Source organism: Mauremys reevesii, linkage group 7 (assembly GCF_016161935.1).
Source record: "Mauremys reevesii isolate NIE-2019 linkage group 7, ASM1616193v1, whole genome shotgun sequence".
Taxonomy (NCBI): domain Eukaryota; kingdom Metazoa; phylum Chordata; order Testudines; family Geoemydidae; genus Mauremys; species Mauremys reevesii.
In genome coordinates this window covers 58,360,467-58,382,779 of record NC_052629.1, presented here as the reverse complement: position 1 = coordinate 58,382,779, position 22,313 = coordinate 58,360,467, and the positions used below count along the sequence as shown (strand labels likewise).

The 22,313-nt window shown below is 40.0% G+C and overlaps 1 protein-coding gene and 1 long non-coding RNA gene across 20 annotated transcripts in view; one reads left to right on the top strand and one right to left on the bottom strand.

The window, feature by feature from the left end:
• The window catches only part of ZMIZ1 (zinc finger MIZ-type containing 1), a 486,685-nt gene that overhangs the window by 383,470 nt on the left and 80,902 nt on the right, over window positions 1-22,313 (top strand). The gene's annotated exons all lie outside the window — the stretch shown is intronic.
• Window positions 2,464-16,616, bottom strand: LOC120409358. 2 transcript variants are annotated; one of them, XR_005601263.1, is made up of 4 exons: window positions 16,557-16,616; window positions 16,337-16,440; window positions 16,051-16,149; window positions 2,464-3,140 (listed from the first exon to the last, which is right to left on the bottom strand). It is a non-coding gene; the product is annotated as an uncharacterized LOC120409358 (long non-coding RNA). The 2 variants fall into 2 exon arrangements; XR_005601264.1 differs by lacking the exon at window positions 16,051-16,149.

Sequence of the window (22,313 nt, the reverse complement as noted above, 5' to 3'; positions counted from 1 at the left end):
CATTCAGAGGTATGCTATGTGAAAGGGGTCACCAGTACAAAAGTTTGAGAACCACTGATCCACTCGAATGGTCTCATGTAGCAAAAAAGGCAAGATGCATTAAAATTCTGGGAGTATCTAAACTTCTCAGGGCTGATTTGAATTTGCAAACTTTTTTTGCGGTCTCACCAATCACTGGTTTCTCTATACTCCTCTTTGTCTCTCGCACTGAGTAATCATACCTAGATCTTCCCTGTTGTTCGTTCGTGAATGTCAGAATTATGAATATACTCTAAAAGCTTGTGAGGTTAGTTCAGGCTTTTTCTTCAAGTTCCCACAAAAGAAAAATAAAACTCATTCCCAGAAAGTCTCCTGTGGACACTCTTCAATATCTAGCTAGAAACAGCCATTCTCCGTGTGGCATTATATTTTCCTTTATCTTGTGACATCCCTTTAGTGTCACAAGTATAATGGTATTGTGCCAGTAAAACTGAATAGTCTGCAATTTTGTCAAGAGATAAAGCAAAGATCTGTAGATTTGAAGTGATTTAACTACATTAGAGTAGCTTCTCAGACTTGTTCTTGTTCTCCCTTCCTGACATTATAAAGAAGCATTAAAAAAAAACAACTTTTTTTTTTCCTTTTGCAGGTCACATTTAAGATGAGTCCTAGTAGAGCTGAGCATAATTTGGAGGTTTCAGTTTGGATGGATTTGATCCCACCCTAAGTTTCACTTCAAGTTTCTGGTTCAAAGAACCACAAAAAAATTCTTAACAGAACTCAGCAGAAACAGGCTTGGCTCTGCTAATGATTGTAACTAGTGAGTTTCACATTCTCTTTATCTGAATTTGTAGTCACTCAAGACTTGACCCTAGGTCATTCAATCTCTTCTTGCTCTTTGGCCAACCTGGACTGAGTTTCCTTTGATAACTATACTGAAAACTAAGTCAGGTTTCAAGCAAATATGCATTGCTGTAGCCCTGAGTGAAAATGCTTTCACATATACCCCGTACTACCTGTGCTTTCTCTGCATTCCCACACTTAGACCCATCTCTTGGAAGAAATGGATGCTTATGAGGGCAAGACATACTTGCAGCTTGAGAAACACTGGTCTAAACCACATCTATGGAGCTTTAGTAAATGAATAGAAATGCAGTAATGCCTTTTAGACCAAAATTCATGTGGTCCATTTTTCCAGACTGTCTTTGACTGTGTTTAAAAAAATATATATTTGAAAGATCTTTGTAAAGATCAACATTTCTTCTTGCCCATTTTCTTTGTTGGCTTCATTGTCTAGAAAATGTAATCATGTACCTTTTACTTATCTTGTAATGATTAGTAAATATCAGTTGTTTGTATTTAATCTTTGGTAGAACCTCTCTCCAGATTCAGGAGGTCCAATTAAGCATGATCATTATTTCTAGCATTTTATAATCTCTGCCTGGAATATCACGTTTACTTTTTTTTTTAATTCCTTGTTAATTCAGCAATAATATACTATTGATGTTACAGTTAAGTGAATCCAAGCCATTAAATATTAATCTAGTGATTGACCAGCCTACTGTACCAGATAGGACTAGAATTCTTCCTATCAAGGAGTCTACTTTCAGCGTAGCTAATCCGTTTATCTGCAGTAAACCCAATCATGCATTGTTTGAGCTGTGCTCAACTTCTCCTGTATGCAGCAACAATATAAACTTGCAGATTCAAACCATTTTTATCTTAGCAAGTTTGCTTTCAGTATTTTTTTCCTTCTGAAAATTAATTCTGTGTTTTTATTTGGGCATAATTTATTCAAAGTAACATCTTGGAGTAAAACAAAATCAAATAATCCAGTAGTTCCCAAACTTTTGTACAGGTGACCCCTTTCACATAGGAAGCCTCTCTGTGAGACCGTCCCCTCTTCCCTTATAAATTAAAAACATGTTTTAATATATTTAACACCATTATAAATGCTGGAGGCAAAGCGGGGTTTGGGGTGGAGACTGACAGCTCGCGACCCCCATGGAATACCCTTGCTGACCCCCTGAGGAGTCCTGACTCCCAGTTTGAGTACTCCTGAAATGATCAGTGGTTTGTTTTATGTTTTTGTTTTATTTTAAATCTTCCGTGGTTTTGTAAATTGCATCCCATCTTTCCTTTCCCATGAATGAATGTTAGGAGTTTCTGTTTTCACTAAAGCGGACAAAAGCTAAAGCACCAATCCTGCAATGGGCTGAAAGCAAATGGAATTCAGTGCAGGACTGGTACTGAATCCTGACCCTGCAGTGCCCTTATCCCCACACATAGTCCCACGAAGTCACGGGGATCTTTGTGCATGCAGATTCCTCTTCACTAAAGTAAGGTTGTGTGTGTCAGCAGGAGAGAGGAAGATTGTATGTAAATCTTTAATCATTTTTTGTTAGTAATACTTTACTTCCATCAGAAAAATCAACACAAGATGTTTTCTGCTCCATTAAAATGTATTTAAAACACAGCAAGAAAACAATACAAAATAAATAGGGAAATAGAGAAAAGCAACATTTAAGCGAATAAATATAGCGAAGAAAATTGTTTGATGCAGTAAATCTGTAACCCAGTCTATTTGCACTATATAAAAAGGGTTCTGCTAGCAATCTGATTCCAAAATAATCACAGCTAAATGAACAATGGAACACCCACAAAACCACAGTCATGATGGTTGAAGTCAAGAGGACACGCACGTACATGGGTAATCACCAATATGCGCAACTATGGAACAGATAGCACCAGATTTGGATCACACTTATTCCAGTGCAGATCAGGAATAAATCCATAAATCAAAGCAACTGTGTACCGGTGCAGATGAGGTGGGAATCATGCCCATAATAAGGTATCCAAATGTCTCTTTTTGCTGCACATGTTAATACTTAATGGAAACAATGAGTCTTTTATTGTCATTTTAGTCTGAAAACAAAACCTTTGTTGAATTAAAATGTGAAAGGTGAATACAATTCGAACTACAGTTTAAGAAACCTTCCAATTTTCAGAACTGTTCTTTTTTGCTGGAGGGGGCTGCCCGATGTTATGCTAGGTCTGCGTCGACAGATGGGTGAATGTACCTGAGCGACTTCTCTGCATCACAGCTGTACCCATTAGTCTGCATTTGCTATTTGAGTCTCTCCAGTGCCATATGCTCTTTTCTTTAAATAAACAGGTATATAATAGTTAGGACAGATGTGAAAAGCAAAATGACATAAGCAGAGGCATGATTCTGAACCAGAATCAAATGATTAATCTTGACACTCTAAGTAGTCTTGCAGAGCACCAGTTTGCGAGGGGACTGAATTAGTATGTGCTGTACATTTTCTTTCATTGTCCTTGTTAATGGAAGGGTAGTTTTCATCAAATTGTAATCTCAGTTGCTATCTGTCTTCTTACGATTCATTAGTATTTATAATTCCATCCCTTTTAAGCTTAGTGGCTTGTTATATTGCTTACTAATATGATTCAAGAATGCTGCTGATCGGTTTAGTAGACAGCCCCAGTCAGTCTGTTCATCATAGGGATCAGTACAACAAGTTTTCGTTCAATTTAATTTAATTTTTATGAGGGGTACAAACTCACTGAGGTAAATACTTATTCTTTTTTTTTAATAGTGCTTTAGAAAACAATAGCATTATAAGCACCACTCATAAACACACAGGGAATTACATATAATTACAGTAGCAAAACATCAGCCAGAGATGTAATTGTGTAGACAAGTACAATACAGCAAGAAATCCAAAAACAATTGCAAGATTTACTGTGGAAGTATACAAAATGTACTTAATGTGTATCAGAAGTGTGTCAAAATGTTAGAGGAGATAGGGCAGATCATTTTAAACATGCCATTTTCTCCACTCGTGAAGGTAACTCTTTTCGTTTCAGAAATGTTTCTGTACTATTATTAGATCTAATGCTTGAAACTTTAAACTGTAATTTTTAGTCAGAAAAGTCACTAACTGAAAACAGCCTCTTCCAGTTCTTCTTAGCTGTTCTCTTTTGGGTTCTTATCTAGTTGCTTTACTACTGTTAGCCTTGAAGATAAAATACACAGCTTTGGAAAGTGAACTGGGTTTTATCCTCATGAATCACCAACTAAATTCTAACTTTTTTTTCCGCTCGCAGTGATATTAATGAGCAAAAAACACAGTTGAGTTTTGAAATCCCAGGGCAAGATTGCAGAACAGTTGTAAGAATCAGCTTTTGTTTTGTAAACTGATCAGATTTGATCTGAATGTCACAGAGAGGGAATAAATAAGAAATCTAACAATCTCCCTTCTACAGTTGAGTTAAATCCCTTCATTGAAACAGGTTAAGTCCTATGATTTAAGTTCAGTTCTAACGTATATTCTATGTGACTGATTTTCATCTGATGTTGTTGAGATTTATGTGTTGGCACTTTTATTTCAGGAGGAAATAATAACATTTTCAGTGTACTCTTATGTGCAGGCCTGCTGCTGTGAAGGTAAACAGTAACTCTGCAGCTCTGATTTAGCACAGTATTGCAAGAGTAGTATAGTTTAAGTATGCTGGAAAAAGTACAGCAAGCCCACCTATTGTATTAGGTTGCTGTAAGTTAGGAGTATTGTGAAAGGAGTATCTTCGCTCATCACTGATATGTAAATAAGGGCAGGTCTACAGTATGGCAGGGATCAACACTCTCCAGATGCTCTCCAGTCGATCCCTGTACTCTATCCCCGACAAGAAGAGTAGGGTAAGGACACCCCCCCACACACATGCGGTGTAGACCTCACGGTAACTCGACCTAAGGTACATATTCACGTAGCTGGAATTGCGTAGCATAGGTCAACTTACCACAGTTGTGTAGACGTAGCCTAAGTTACTAGCCAGTCTTTCATCAGAAGATAACAGAACTGATAGAAACTTCCAATGATCCCCTTGCAAACCCTGACCCAGGAAATTCTGCAAGGAAGTTTCAGGGGCAGGGGCAGGGCCCCAACACACAGATCTGCAATGATTCTGGGTAGCACCGTGGACCCATAAGTTACCTTAATTATGCTGGGGGCTGTAGAGCATTCCAGGATCAAGAGGATGCAGTTGGCTTAAAGCCACCTTAGAGAATGAGTTCTGGGCTGCACAATCAGAATCTCATCCAAAGGGGTGAAATCCTGGCCCCACTGAAGTCAATGGAAGTTTTGCCATAGACTTCAATGAAGTTGGGATGTCACCACAAGAGTTTTTCTTCTCCTATATTTGTGTCTCCCAAAAACTAAACTATAAAGAACCTAACAAATAAAATCAGTGTATTTGACCAGTGCATATACTTCTGTCGTCATGGTTAACAACTTTTGCTGTGTATTTTATAATTCAGTTTCTAGTTTCAAAATGATACCTGCCTTCCCTTTAAAAATGAAGTGAGTGTTACTATTTGTGATGGGCATACAAGGCTTGCAATTGTCGTCTTGTCATCTGGACGTAATATCACCTCACATCATGTTCCCTTCGTCTCTTTCTATTATTTTTTTATGAGCTTCATCAGAAATGTAAGGCACAGAGTTACATTTTTATGGTGATTAAACACTGGAGAAATGAAAACAAATAATTGTCTTGATGTACACTCTGCCTGGAATGAACAGCTTGCTTTGAAATGCACCCGTCCAGTACACTGTACAGGCAACGGTCTTATATAATGCAGTTATTTTTTCTGACCCTTGATTTGCTAATCGTGTTTTTTCTGATCCTCTGATTTGATTTGTTGTCCTTTATAGCTCTTAGTCATACAAGCGATTTAGACATGCTACTTTCGTTGTGGAGGTGAAAATCAAAGTAAAATATTAACTAACATTAGTTTGATGGGTCTGAACTCCCGTGGTATTCCATGTTTCATCAAATGGATAAAATGGTATGATTTGTTCTCTTTCATGCTTTAAGTTCTTAAAAACTACAGACACCACCCCACAGTCAGAATGTGTGCACACATGCGCACACACACTGGGATCGCTATAAGGGCCCCAGCAAGTTAGTGGTTGGCTAATGCCAATGCCAATGGCCTCTTATGTCCCTATTTTTTGTCCTTTCTAACGTCACTGGAGACGTGCTCATTATTCACATAAGTGCTTAATCATCTTTTGAATTCTGCTGTGCTCTTGGCATCAGTGATATACGTTAGTTCCACACACTAGCATTTTGGATTATGTGAAAGGGGAAACAGGAGTGCCCAACTTCCTTTTTCTGGACAGTTCATTATTTTGTATACTTCTCTGCCCCCTCTTATCCATCTGCTTTCTAAACTAAATAGTACCAACCCAAATTATCTGAGCATGTTCTGATTGACATGTTGCTGACATACTCAAAGAATTCTAGTAGTTTATCTCTCTCATATGCTAATCATCTGGTTGTTTTATTCTTGTATTTTTAATTACCATTTCAACCGGTTTCCCTGGCACCGAAGCAAGGTCTACTGGTCTGAAATTCCCAGGATGACCCCTAACACCTCTGCTGCTTCTTGTTTTTAAAGGGAGGATTTAGATCAAATGTCCTGCTAAGTGTACATACCAGACTCTACATGAGGAGAAGGGGAAAACTTGTTGATACTGCATTTCAGTCTAAAGCATAATAATCAGATTGTTGCCAATACAGAATGTAAATTATTTATAGCAGTGGTTCTCAAACTTTTGCACTGGTGATCCCTTTCACATAGCAAGCCTCTGAGTGTGACCCCCCCTTATAAATTAAAAACACCTTTTTATATATTTAACACCATTATAAATGCTGGAGGCAAAGCGGGGTTTGGGGTGGAGGCTGACAGCTCGTGACCCTCAATGTAATAACCTCGCAACCCCCGAGGGGTCCCGACCCCCAGTTTGAGAACCACTGATTTATAGTATATAATTGTAAACTGATGGGTGTCACTGGGTTTGAACTGCAATACAAAACCTTCCTTTTCTTCTTGGAGCTCTTCTATGATACTGTAATTGTCTATAGTACTAAGTATTAATTGATTGGCACTCCTTGAGCAAACCTTTAAAATGTTCGATTCCTGAAGCTCTAATTGCATGGCGGTCAGAAGGGAGTCTTGAAGGCAAAGGAAAAGCTGGCGTTTTGCTGACATTCTAGTAGAAGTCAGCTGTCTGCTGGCGCTCTCTGTTATAAATACAGTGCACTGACTCACGGTCTAGTGGATCAACAAGGTCAGCTTGAGAAAGCGGATAAAGGAGAAAGTAGTGTCTGCTGGCTGTTTATGCTGAATTGGATAGATGGACTCTGTTCATTTTGCATGTGTGGGCTTTTTTTTTTTTTTAATTCAACATTCCTTACTGTAGTCATTCACACAAAGGGTGCTTTTAAACCAGTAATGAGTGCTTTCCATCTTGGCAGTTACTTAAACTGAACTTTGTGTCTAGAGCTCTTCACGATTCACTCATACAAGACCTAAAATAGTCAAGACTAGTAGTGGGGAGCAAAGCTCTGTCTGGCTCATGCTGTTTCTAGGAAAAGGGAATCTTAGGGGGGGTGGAAACACCCTGGAAACACTTACAAATTATGCACTGCCTTTTCTATCCATGAATAGTTTCTCTTGTGAGCAAACTAGGTTGTCTTTCTGGACAAGCAGACAAAGCTATGTAGCTAGGGTTTTTCTCCCCAGGTACGCCTACAAAACTTGTTTTCATAATAACAGATGGACTTAAATAGGTCTGAGGATTCAACAGGGTAAGTGTCCAGTCGATCTTATGTTTATCTTTACCTTAAATCATTGGCTCTGAAACTTTCTCATACTGGGACCATCCTCCCGTAGAGCCAGGATCTATCTGGTATTCATCTCCCATTTAGCAGTAGGGGAAACTCTTTCATGGTATGTGACCCCAAGTTCAGGTTTCAGGTTCAAGGACATTTGGAAGAGGCACTTGAAAATTTCCAACATTGACACCACAAGCTGGAAAGATATGGGTAGCAACAGGTCACGCCGGAAAGTGTACTGTGCCAGGGAGTCAAAGAGGATGAAGAAAGGTGCTTGAGAGAGAGGAAAGGAAAGAGGAAAGCACAGCAGCCCTCAGGCTCTGGTAGTATGGTGGCTTCATCTGATGACCCTGTGCCTTATGCCTGCACTATTTGTGACAAGGGTTATTGCTCAAGAATTGGAGTTTTTTAGCCATTCATGATCCTGCAACATGACACAGTGCCTGAAGTGCTTTGGTGCTTACACCATATCTTTTGAGCTGGATGATTGCCATGCCAGTATGTGACCCCCTAGCTGCGAACCAACTACTTGGATTATCCTCTTTTGAGCTGCATACTGTCACACATCACAGTGAGACTTAATGGTCAGAGCAGGAGTCTGGCCTCATGTTCGAAGCAGAATCAGAGGGCAGAATGAGAGGCGTGGTCAGGACCTATACGAGGGGAGGGATAGCTCAGTGGTTTGAGCATTGGCCTGCTAAACCCAGGGTTGTGAGTTCAATCCTTGAGGGGGCCACTTAGGGATTTGGGGATTGATCCTGCTTTGAGCAGGGGGTTGGACTAGATGATCTCCTGAGGTCCCTTCCAACCCTAATAATCTATGATTCGATCCAGGAGCCAGAACAGAACCAAAGGGCAGAACCAGAGTCATGGTTAGGAGACAAGGCAGAGGTCAGAGCCAAGAATCAGGAGTTGAGAGGTAGGCAGGGACTAGGGCTGGAGCAGAGTAGTCAAAGGTTGGAGCAACTGCCAGATAGGAAGCAGGTCTGGCACAATTATGGGTGTGGAACGCATTGACCAGCCACTGTGTTGCTGTTGCAATGGAGCTGTGCCCGGAGGCAGCTGAGATCCTGACAGGTATTTGGTGACACTGAGTGGACCCCTGTATTGTAATAATCCTTGTACAAATAAGCCTTGAGCCTTGTACAAATAAGCCTTGAGCGGTATTGTTTGAAAGTGAATAACATACGGGTCAGTAATATCATGGTGAAATATATGTAGCAACATTATATGCAAAGTTATGAACATAAGCTCCAATCATGACTTAAGTGTGTTTACCAGAGAAGTCTGGGCAGTGGGTAGACCAGTTTCTCAAAGACAAAGGACAAGCTAATGCCTCTAGCCAGGTGTCCTCAATGTTGATGGGCAACAACCTGTCAAGTGGCCATTCTATGGCAAGGAAGGAAGGCAAGAGCAAACAGATCTACATCTTAGCTAACAACAGCATGAAACCTCTTTTACCACCAGACTCCTTGTCTTCATCCTCATAGCATGAATGAACTTTATCTTGGGGTAACCCTCGGGAAAATGCATTTTAAAGGGTGACTGAACTATAAAAGTAAGGGACAAAAATACCATCTCTCTCTTTCACCTAAGAACACAAAAGAAACCAGTCCATTTGACTTTGGGAGAGATCCTGACCTGAAATTTGGGAGCATGTGGTAAGAATTTTATCTTGAACCAAGTCTAGCTTGTTAGGTTTTAGTCCTAGGGAGCATTTTATCTTTATTTTAGGGCTGTCAAATGATTAAAAAAATTAATAGCGATTAATTGTGCGATTAATCTCACTGTTCAACAATAATAGAATACCATTTATTTAAATATTTTTGGATGTTTTCTACATTTTCAAATCTATTGATTTCAATTACAACACAGACTACAAATTGTACAGTGCTCACTTTGTATTTATTTTTGATTATACGTATTTGCACTGTAAAAAACAAAATAAATAGTATTTTTCAGTTCACCTAATACAATTACTGTAGTGCAATCTCTTTATCATGAAGGTTGAACTTACAAATGTAGAATTATGTACAAAAAAACTGCATTCAAAAATAAAACAATGTAAAAGTTTAGAGCCTGCAAGTCCACTCAGTCCTACTTCTTGTTCAGCCAATTGCACAGACAAGCAAGTTTGTTTACATTTGTAGGAGATAATGTTGTCCACTTCTTGTTTACAATGTCACCTGAAAGTGAGAACAGGCATTCTCATGGTATTGTATAGCTGGTGTCGCAAGATATTTACGTGCCAGGTGCGCTAAAGATTCATTTGTCCCTTCACATGTCCATGATGATGGCAGTTTCTGCTCGATAACAATCCGAAGCAGTGCAGACCGACGCATGTTCATTTTTATTATCTGAGTCAGATGCCACCAGCAGAAGGTTGATTTTCTTTTTTGGTGGTTTGGGTTCTGTAGTTTCCAAGCATTCTCCAAACCCCGTCCTTCTCAGATTTTGGAAGGCACTTCAGCTTCTTAAACCTTGGGTCGAGTGTTGTAGCTATCTTTAGAAATCTCACATTGGTAACTTCTTTGCGTTTTGTGAATTCTGCAGTGAAAGTGTTCTTAAAATGAACAACGTGCTGGGTCATCATCTGAGACTGCTATACCATGAAATATATGGCAGAATGCGGGTATAACAGAGCAGAGGACATACAATTCTCCCCTAACGAGTTCAGTCATAAATGTAATTAACACATTATTTTTTTAACGAGTGTCATCAGCATGGAAGCATGTCCTCTGAAATGGTGATCGAAGCATGAAGGGGCATACGAATATTTAGCATATCTGGCAAGTAAATACCTTGCAGTGCTGGCTACAAACATGCCATGCAAATGCCTGTTCTCACTTTCTCGTGATGTAAATAAGAAGAGGGCAGCATTATCTCCTGTAAATGTAAACACGCTTGTTTGTCTTAGTGATTGGCTGAACAAGAAATAGGACTCAGTGGACTTGTAGGTTCTGAAGTTTTACATTGTCTTGTTTTTGAGTGCAGTTATGTAACAAAAAAGAACTTCATTTATAAGTTGCACTTTCACGATAGAGATTGCACTACAGTAATTGTATGAGGTGAATTGAAAAATACTATTTCTTTTATCATTTTTACAGTGAAAATATTTGTAATTAAAAATAATATACACTTTGATTTCAATTGAAACACAGACTACAATATATGAAAATGTAGAATAACATCCAAAATATTTTATAAATTTCAATTGGTATTCTATTGTTTAACAGTTTGATTAATCACGATTAATTTTTTTAATCATGATTAATTTTTTGAGTTAATCGCGTGAGTTAACTCTGATTAATCGACAGATTAATCTGATTAATCGACTTTATTTCTCTTGTAAGTATTTCTGACTCTAATGCCTTTTACTTGTACTCACTTAAAACGTATCTCCTCGTAGTTAAATAAACTTGTTCTATTCTTTAATTAAAACTTACCCCAAATTCACAACACTGGATAACTCTGTTTAAGGTAGCAGACTGTTGTATATTGATCCCATTAGAGAGGCAACAGATCTAATATATCTAAACTATCCAAGAGAGGGCTGGACAGTGCAGAACAAATGTTTTTTGGGGAAAATTTGAGACTGGGAGTGTGTTGGGGTCACCCTGCAAACAGTAACCAAGACAGCTGGAAGCCAGAGTGTGGCTGATGTTTGCTGACAGGGTTGCAGGGGTCAGAGCTGCTGGATCAGGGATGTGACTGTACACAGATACTCAGGGTGTGACCTGTATGCTGGCAGACTATTTGTGAGAGGCCCAGGTGGGAGCTACAGCAGCACAGCTGTGTGAGGCACCCCAGGTTGCAGGGCAAGCATGACATAGCCCCTTACTGGTCTGGATGGCACCCTGGAATGTGGTACCTTGTGAGAACAGGTTGTCTCACATAATGAGCTTGTTAGTACTTCACAGCTATGATAATGCTAGTTATTCTTGTATTGCACCAAAGTAAATTTCAAATATCTGTCTATTTCAGACAGAGAAACTATGGCATAGTGTGGCCAAGTGGCTGGCTCATGACTGCACAGGAAGTCAGAGGCAATTGGGTCTCCAGACTATTGTTCCCCAGTTATTGCTGCCTCTTGGCAGAGTTGTAAATAATGCAAGAACAGCCATTCTCACAAAATGTTATTGTCTCCACTTCTGGTTCCATCCAGAATTAACAGAAGTCAGTTAATTTGCTATAGGTACTTAGTGCCTCTGAAAATATGGCCCTGCGCATCTGAGTTTGGATATCTAAAATCAGAGGCCACATTAGAAAATGTTGATTTTTAGCCTGTGGGGCAAATTCATACCTGACTTCAGTGGAATTGCACCTTCCTGCTTATTCCAAGTTTGAATTTGTTTTTCTGCATCTTAGCTTTCCCAGCCCACAATCTCCTCTAACTACATGGGGAAGCCCTTAAATGATTCTTTCAGTGAGTGCTGTTTTGGGTGGGGGAGGGGTCAATGTATTTATTGACTTTGTTGCAGTTTTGTAGGCTTCGGCCAACTGGTTTTCAGTATCCCATTCATTTGCAAAGTACAGTTGTGAAGATTAGAAAGCACTTCTTGAAAAAGGAATAATAAAAGTATTTGTTAAAGCTGAAAAAATTGCACCTAAACAGTTTATGCCACTTTAAAAGAATGAACTGTTCTACAAGAAAAAAAGACACCTTTAACATCATTATCTGTAACTTTAAGATCTCTAATCTATCTTGTTACTTATATCCACTCTTCTCTGGAGGATCTGAGCTCCTGATCAAAAAACAAAACCCCACCAAGCAATTTGAAGTTTCTCCCCCTTCTCTCATAAAGGAGAGAGTTAATTCAAGTAGTTGACCTCTGACAGCGATTTTATGCTTTCTTTCAAATAGCCATTGATATCACTCCAGTTGCTAGTGAACAGGTGTCTGCACCTCCTAAATTACCATTACAATTGGCACTCACATTGTAGTCTCAATAAAGAGACCAGTGATTAAATGGGCATTGGACTGAAGTGCCCTCCCTCCCAAAATGCAGGGTTCTTCTAGGTAAGGGGATATTGGTGGGCCGTGTAGAAAAGCTCATGTGTGTTCTCTGTGTTGTAACTTTTCTGTGGTTAAATAGAGGGCCTTAGTCTCTCAAGATTGTCACTCCAGAACCTTTCATGAGCCACTAAATTCACATTAAGAAAAAGTTCAGTGACTCTGGCACCCTTGAGGGTGGCTGATAGTGGTACTAAATGTCACAGCCTGTAAGAAAAATGGGGCTTTTAGACTTCCTGAATTCAAGTTATTCTCCATTTCACCAGTGCGGGGAAAGGTGGGGGGAATGAGTCTAGAAAGAACATATTTGAACGGGTTTTTTTGGAATAATAACTTCACCTTGTTAAAAAATCATCCTATAGTAGAAGAGTTTCATTGCTTAGGAAACTAAATCCTGTGTGTGTGTGTTGCTTAGGAAACTAAATCCTCTGTGTGTGTGTGTGTGTGTGTGTGTGTTCTTCCTATACACTGTTCATTGCCAGTTTTTTCATGTAGGCAGGAAAAGGCTGACCTGACCAAAATAAATCATCATATTGTAAGCTGTATCAGTGCTTTATGCCATATGCTTTAGGCTGAATTTTCATACCCAAATGACATTAGCAGTTACAGAGGGAAATTTCATCAAGCTTTCTTTGGTTTGAAGCTTTTGACAAAAGATCGTCTGCATCATTTTAGTCTTGCATGGTGCAATGGTAAAATCTGAGCATTCAATTCATATATTTATTTTGCAGATAGGGCTGGTAGGCCCTGCCTGTTAAGGTATCCTGTCACTTCCTATTATTAGACCCTAATTTCAGTTTCTTAGACTTTTGCCAAACTTTAACCATTTGGGTTGAAATTTTATATGATGAGTGTCTACCTCAGGCTTATATATGAATTTCAGCCAAAACGGTCCAGCCATTTCTGTGAACAAAGCTGGGACAAAAATACATTGTTTTGTTAAAAAACAAAAACTGGTGATTTTTTTTTTTTTTTTTTTGGAACAGCTCTAACACCCCATGCTTTGAATCAGGGACTTGAAATTGGGCAGGAGGTGGCCTTTTGTGAGAGGTGTGCGCATTTGGCCATCTCCTTGAAAATCTCCCCAAATTTGGCTAATCATGTCTTTGAAAGAATGCATTTTGCAGAGGCTCAGTAGCAACTACTTCGATTTTAGCAACTAAAGCTCCAAAGATTCTGGCCACACTTGAGCATGTCAAGCCTCTCCCAGCTCCTAGTGTTGACCAGACAATGCATGACTCATCCCCACAGAGTGACTTAGGGCTTGTCTACACTGGCAACATCAAAGTGCTGCCGCAGGAGTGCTTTAATGTGGCTTGTGTAGTCGCGGCAGAGCGCTGGGAGAGAGCTCTTAAAAAACCCACCTCCACGAGGGGCATAGCTACCAGCATTGGGAGCAAGGTTCCCAGTGCTGGTGCACTGTCTATACTGGCACGTAACAGTGCTGAGCGAGAAAGTTGCAGCACTGTAAAGTGCCAGTGTAGACAAGCCCTTTGCCTGCTCCATCCCTTCACAGCTCCTGTGTGTAACAGGACTTGGTATGTGCCATCCCCACAGAGTGATGTGTAGGGCTACCCAGGCAAAGCTGAACGGTTCCTGCTGCTCTGGGCCGAAGGACAGGTACCAACCACAACTGAGAGCAGGGAGCTTGTCTCTCCTGTGGTCTCAACTCCCCCTGCTGGCATTCAGGCAGCAGGCAGGAGGAAGCCACTTGAGTTGGACTCAGCGAGGACAAAATCCGGACTGGGAGAAGGAAAAGAAGTAAAGAGAGACAAGGAGGGGAATCTAGGGAACTGGGGTTGGGAGTCTGGGGGAGAGGAAGTGGCAAGGGTAGGAGATTTTGGAGGGGAAGGCTAGTTTGTCTAGAAACACATCTACTGTAGGTCTCAAGAACTGATTGACACTATTGGTGCTTCAACGGCCCCTTGTGGTGACTTTTTCTCTCATATTTTGTGAACGAGCTATATAGAAATCTTGTTTGCTTCCAGGGTTCTAACTGGGCAATGTCTCCCAATTTGTTTGGGAAGCAGGTTTTGCAATATAAAATATTTGCCTAGATCACATTTATCATCTTCAGTAGTAGAACTATTTAGTTCACCTGACTCGTTACTTTTCACTGAGAAACAACTCTAGAAGCAATAGTAGCATTTCTCTTTTGAAATATTTGAACTGTTTTCCTAATTGTTACATTGCCTCAAAGTGTATAACATGCTAATCAACAGTGTCCTGTGGAACTGAATGTCTACGGAATTTTTTATACAGCGTAGTAATGAACTCCTGCTGCAGGGCTTGAACATTCCTCCTTGGTAGGGGTAAAAAGGAAAGTTTCCCAAGCAAGTGGTATCATTGTTTGCAAAATCTAACCATAACATAAACCAAACATTCCCCTTCTGTTACTTGTGCTTTGTCACAATATGCTTGTTTTAAGCACATGGAAATCATGCTTTTACCCACTGTGCTTTCAGGTCATTTCTTGTTAGTGCTTTGTCCACTGACCTGTCTTCTCTTTTGACATATAGTTCCCAGATATATATTTACCTTCTCCAATTGCATGTACCATCTGAGCTAGGTGACATAATTATCTAAAGTTCTCTTGTAGCTGACTAGATTGTTTCTCATTTCTTGCTTTACCTCCCAATTAATGAATGTTCTTTTGAAACTTTAATATGTATTCTCCTTTTGTTGCCAACAGCCAAACCACTTATTTAAATATACAGCTCAGCTTGTTTTGACTCGGGCACTAAGTTAACTGCAGTCAAATGCCGAACTTCTGTAGCCAGCAGCCACATGGTTTCACATAGAAAAATGGGACTGGCTCTCAGAACTGATGCACCTGATGCATTCTTGTCTGCTCTTTCCTACTTAAACTGTTTGTGGCTTGCGGCTTGTTCCCCTTGCCACTTTTGACTTGCTTTTGATTTTAATTTTTGTGATCTTAAGAGTTAAATATTGAGTTATGTAAGGCTTCAGACACTATTCAGCATGCCATGCCAAAATTGCTGGGTTCCCATGGTGTAGTTTGTGAGCTCATTCAGGGCACCATTGGATTTTACAAGTTTTCTGTAGCAATGTAGACTGCATTGTGAACTGTCATAATTTATGCAAGATCACCATATCTTTTACCTGATAGCACCAGATATTATCACTGTAATATCTCTACTATAACAAATGCCATCACAGATACACTGCTTTCCTGAGATTATAATATTTATCACTGTTACTTATTATTTGTTTAGTGTTCATGCTAAACAACCCCAGCTGAGCATCCCCATTGTGCTAAGCATGAAAACACAGGCAAAGACACATTCCCTGCTCCAAAGAGCTAAGCAGATTTCTAATTTAGTCCTTTCACTTACTTATAGTGATTTCTTTTGACCACCCACTTCTGGTTATCTGGTAGATCACTTGTGCATTTTTGTAGTTATAGTAGCACTTTTTATCTGTCTGGTTTTTGCCTGAATGGAATATATAAACTCTAGTAGATCAAAAAGATTCCAGTACATCATCAAACAGGACTACAATTAAACTGATAAAATTCATTCACTGATAAAAATAATTCTAGAAGCAACTGCTTCATGATCCACTTAAAAAGGAATTTTTAATATATTTCAAGACTCTATTTAGAATTTAGGTTTAACTTACCTGATTTTGTGACCAGTTATATTTCTAGTTCTGTGTGCATAGAAAATTATAATCAAAGCTCATTTGTCCGGGCTTCAACTGTGCACCACAGGAGTTGGGAATTCCTGGAAAATACAACTGAATAAGTAAACATGTTTGAAATATTTTCTCGTTCCTCTGAAGCATCAAGTTTGGCCACTTATCGATGAAGAAAACTGGACTTATTGAACTACATACTAACCCACAGAATCCTTCCTACCACCGCTATAATAAAAAGGATTCTGCGTGGACTCCTCCAGAGGGTCGAAACAACAGACTAGACTTCTACATAGATTGCTTCCGTCACCGTGCACGGGCTGAAATTGTGGAAAAGCAACATCACTTGCCCCATAACCTAAGCCGTGCTGAACACAATGCCATCAACAGCCTCAAGAACAACTCTGACATCATAATCAAACAGGCTGACAAAGGAGGTGCTGTCGTCATCATGAATAGGTCGGAATATGAACAAGAGGCTGCCAGGCAACTCTCTAACTCCACATTCTACAAGCCATTACCCTCTGATCCCACTGATGATTACCAAAAGAAACTACACCATCTGCTCAAAAAACTCCCTGAGAAAGCACAGGAACAGATCTATACAGACACATGCCTGGAACCCCGACCAGGTGTATTCTATTTGCTACCCAAGATCCATAAACCTGGAAATCCTGGACGCGCCATCATCTCAAGCATTGGTACTTTAACAGCAGGATTGTCTGGCTATGTGGACTCTCTCCTCAGGCCCTATGCTACCAGCACTCCCAGCTATCTTCGAGACACCACTGACTTCCTGAGGAAACTACAATCCATCAGTGATCTTCCAGAAAACACCATTCTGGCCACTATGGATGTGGAAGCCCTCTACACTAACATTCCACACGAAGATGGACTACAAGCCATCAGGAACAGTATCCCCGATAATATCACGGCTAACCTGGTGGCTGAACTTTGTGACTTTGTCCTCACCCACAACTATTTCACATTTGGGGACAATATATATCTTCAAGTCAGTGGCACTGCTATGGGTACCCGCATGGCCCCTCAGTATGCCAACATCTTTATGGCTGACTTAGAACAACGCTTCCTTAACTCTCGTTCCCTAACACCCCTACTCTACTTGCGCTACATTGATGACATCTTCATCATCTGGACTCATGGAAAAGAAGCCCTCGAGGAATTCCACCGAGATTTTAACAATTTCCATCCCACCATCAACCTCAGCCTAGACCAATCCACACAAGCGGTCCATTTCCTAGACACTACTGTGCTAATAAACGATGGTCACATAAATACCACCCTATACCGGAAACCCACTGACCGCTATACTTACTTACATGCCTCCAGCTTCCATCCCGGACACACCACACGATCCATTGTCTACAGCAAAGCTCTAAGATACAACCGTATTTGCTCCAATCCCTCGGACAGAGATAAACACCTACAAGATCTCTATCAAGCATTCTTAAACCTACAATACCCACCTGCTGAAGTGAAAAAACAGATTGACAGAGCCAGAAGAGTACCCAGAAGCCACCTACTACAGGACAGGCCTAAAAAAGAAAATAACAGAACACCACTAGCCATCACCTACAGCCCCCAACTAAAACCTCTCCAGCGCATCATCAAAGATTTACAACCTATCCTTAAAGATGATCCCTCACTCTCACAGATCTTGGGAGACAGGCCAGTCCTCGCTTATAGACAGCCTCCCAACCTGAAGCAAATACTCACCAGCAACCGCACACCATACAACATAAACACTAACCCAGGAACCTATCCTTGCAATAAAGCCCGATGCCAGCTCTGTCCACATATCCATTCAAGTGACACCATCACAGGACCTAATCACATCAGACACACCATCAGGGGCTCGTACACCTGCACATCTACCAACGTGATATATGCCATCATGTGCCAGCAATGCCCCTCTGCCATGTACATTGGCCAAACCGGACAGTCTCTACGCAAAAGAATAAATGGACACAAATCTGACATCAGGAATCATAACATTCAAAAACCAGTGGGAGAACACTTCAACCTTTCTAACCACTCAGTGACAGACTTGAAGGTGGCAATTTTGCAACAAAAAAACTTCAAAAACAGACTCCAAAGAGAGACTGCTGAACTTGAATTAATATGCAAACTAGATACTATTAACTGTGGTCTAAACAAAGACTGGGAATGGTTGGGTCATTACACCAATTGAATCTATTTCCCTATGTTAAGTTCTCCTCACACCTTCTATGGGCCATCTTAATTATCACTTCAAAAAGTTTTTTTCCTCCTGCTAACGATAGCTCATCTCAATTGATTAGACTCTGCCTGTTGGTATGCATACTTCCACCTTTTCATGTTCTCTGTATGTATAAATATCTCCTGTCTGTGTGTTCCATTCTATGCATCCGAAGAAGTGAGCTTTAGCTCACGAAAGCTCATGCTAAAATAAATTTGTTAGTCTTTAAGGTGCCACAAGTACTCCTGTTTTTTTTTAACTAATTGGCTGATTCATTATAGCTTCACATATGAGCAAAGATTTCTCTAGTAGTGACCCCATGTCTTGTAGACTTCTGTGTGCAACGTCAGCTCTATAAACATTAAGTTTTATCAGTTTTTAAAACTTCTAGCTTTGTTTGTTAATATCTCTGTCATCTCTTGTTATAATAGTTTCTCATCTCCTTGCCTAAACGCCTTACCCTTGACTTAGGCAAGTGTTCTCCATTTATAAAGAGAGTCACTGTTCTCGCTTAATGACTATTCTTCATATCTTCAGTTTCTTCCTCATCTTAGTCCTCAAAGGGCCAGTTCTTTTCTTTAAAAAAAAAAAATCCACTATTTGTCTATTGTCTGTTCTTTAGGAACCATTTAGCTAGCTAAGATGTTCTCTTATTTAGAATGTTAATTTTATTTCATCATGTCATCTCCAGTTTTACGGGCTGTAGACCATATCATTCTTCCAGTTTTCCCTTATACCAAGTCCTTTGTACCCTTTCTATGCATTCCTTTTAATTTACACAGGTCCATCTTGGCTTAGCCATGTTGCGTCCTGCTATCCTTTTTTATTCCTAGATTTTACCAGGATGAATTTATGCTACTGCCATTCTAATGCTTCCTTAAACATATCCTACTTTTCTATATTAGTTTATTCCAGAGTTTAATAGCATGAGCTTTATTCTGTACTTTATGAAAGCTTTAAGTTCAGGCCTCCTGAGGTGCTGCCTTTCATGTATACTTCAGTGAACTAGCCTACTTCATTTTATATTGTTGATTGCTAGAGCCTGTTCCTCAGCCTCTCCTCCTTTTTTTTAATGTACCTGACTTACTTTCTAGGGCTAAAACCAGAATAGCCTTTGATCTTTATTGGTATTGATTAAAATGTATAACTAAGTCTATACATTATACCAAGAACATGCACTAACCTCCATTAATTTCAGGGTATTCCTAGAATCCCACCCATTAAGGAAGGTTGGTGTCCCAGCCTTTATTTATCATACTAGGAACATTTTTACAATTATTCCTTTATGAAATAGAAATATTACATGTGTGATGCTTCCATCTGCCTTTGCAGAACTCATTGTGCCATACAGGGTTCAGTTTCTTCTATATCTTTCTCTTTTATCCCATATAATTATCAGTCCATATATTTTAAATTGCGCCAAAGAAACAGAGGGGCCAGATCCTCAGCTGGATAACTCCATTGGAGTCAAATGGAATAGCATTGAAGTTAATGATGTTACGCCCATTTCAACCAGCTGAGGATCTCTCCCAGTGATAGTGCAAGACGTTAAAAACAATTTAGTGTGGTCCAGTAATCTCAGCACAGACCTCAAAGGAGTTTGAGTCTTTATTCGAGCTCTGATGCTGATTTAAGCAATGTCTGCCTTTTAGGATGCTACAATCAAATATGCTTGTCCTCAGTAACTGACACTGAGATACTGAGTTTGAAGCATAATCATCCTCCAGCACAGTTCCCTCCCTTCTTTCCATGGCCCTGCTATAGAAATTTGAAGCTTCCTCCCCTATATGCATGGCCAAGCTCTAGCTCTCCCTTGTACCCCTCATGTCCACTCTTACCCAACTAGGGAGACAGCATGGTTCCCGTCAGCAGAATGTGACCAAACAGATTGTAGGCAGGAGTCCTGCTCCAGAACCGCCATTTAGCAGCCACAGACCTCGTTTCTCCCTGGTGCTGTGTCCATTGTGGGGTTCTCACCATACCCCCCCATGAAATTAACTAGTCCCTACAGCACAGCCCTCTGGCCATTTTCCTAAGGGATAACCTTGCTGCCTCCGTTTCTCCCTTTGTAAAATTAGGATGATGCATGCTTCACAGGTTAGGTGCAGCTTAGCGAGTGTTCATCAGGTGACTTAAAGATGAAAAGTGCTTTATGTACATATATATCTGTTGGACTACATGCTCTTTGACAGAGGCATTGTGCATTCCTCTGTTTGGAAAGTACCTAATTTGGGACACCGCTGCAGTATAAATATTACAGAACAATAAAAGAGAGATGCTGAGTATTAGCAGAATTGAATACGGCCCTCTTAATCCTGATATTTTTCCTAATTTGAAAATATTCCACAGTATTATTGATATTTAATATTTTTATTATGGTAATACCAAGAGCCCCAGTTTGGATTCTGGTCCCACTATGATGAGTGGTGTGCAAAAGTAGAAGCGGACACTGTCCCAGCCTTGCTGAAGTGTTGATCACCTTAAAAAGGAGTTAGATGGGCACCTTATTGTCCTCAGTATCTTCCACCTCAGTTGTCCCTTGTTTATAAGTCAGAGGTTATTTTTTCCCAGCTGTCCAGTCCTGCAAAGTCACACTGGAACCTGAAATCAAGATGTTCCTTCTCCTTCTTCTGTCATTTCTAGCAATACAGATTTTGCAGCTAGAACTTAGTTGATAATTTTGTTGATAATGCAGGAGAGAGAACAAAATGTATCTTCTTCTTCCTTGATGGTTTTGACCCTGCAAGGCTTTTGTCAGTAGTATGAGCAGATGACGACTCAAGACTCAGGGAGAGAAGGTATGTTGTGCAGGAAGGTAATTTTGATACTAGTCTTCTGTCCATTGCAACATTTAAACCACAGTGACTGTACCATAATAACATAACAACTGCTTTTCTCATTTTAATTCTTAGACTTTGAATGGCAGGTACTTGAACTTCAGCTGGTATTCTGCATTGATCCCATTCCACCCACATGTAATAGATGCTTGTACATGTGCAGATACATGTTCCTGATGTCGTCATCAAGAAGAATCTAGGTGTCAGCCCTGCTCTTCGCTTTTAATGAGACTACACCAATATGGGAGCGTGGGCAGATTGCCTGTGTACAGTTTATTCTTGGCTATTTTGAAAAGGAACAGATCATCTGGAATAAGAGCAGGAGTAATTCTATTGCACAACACTTTCCCCAGGTCAATCACAAGATATTTGAAGCGGTTTCTCCCACTTTCTTTTGTAAATGGCTGCAGTATCCAGCTTCTGGGCATTATTCCAGACATTTGGGAGCTCCAGACTTCAGGTTCATGGTATAGGTGTGTTTAGGTTGTAAAAGATGAGCACAGAATGGGGTTTGTGCCTTTATTATCTCAATGGCTGCATTTTGGCAGATTTAATATTTACTACTGGCCTCTATTCCATGAGTAAGGAAACATATCAGCTTAGATGAATGGCTCAAAAGAGGACATATCTCAATTGAGCCTAATCAGCTCTGTCTTTAAACAGTGAAGAGGGGAGGGTCAAATGGTATCTAGGTCTCCTGAGGCAGAGCCCACTCTACCAGGTAGGAACACCTGTCCCTGCCCTCTCGATCTAGTTGTCAAAACAAAATGCAAACCTAAAAGTTGGAGGAAATCTTTTAATTTCTTATTACTTTGACAGGTTTAGTTACATATCCTTCATTCACCTTTAACATTCCACCAGTGCCTATAGTATCTACTTTACTTTC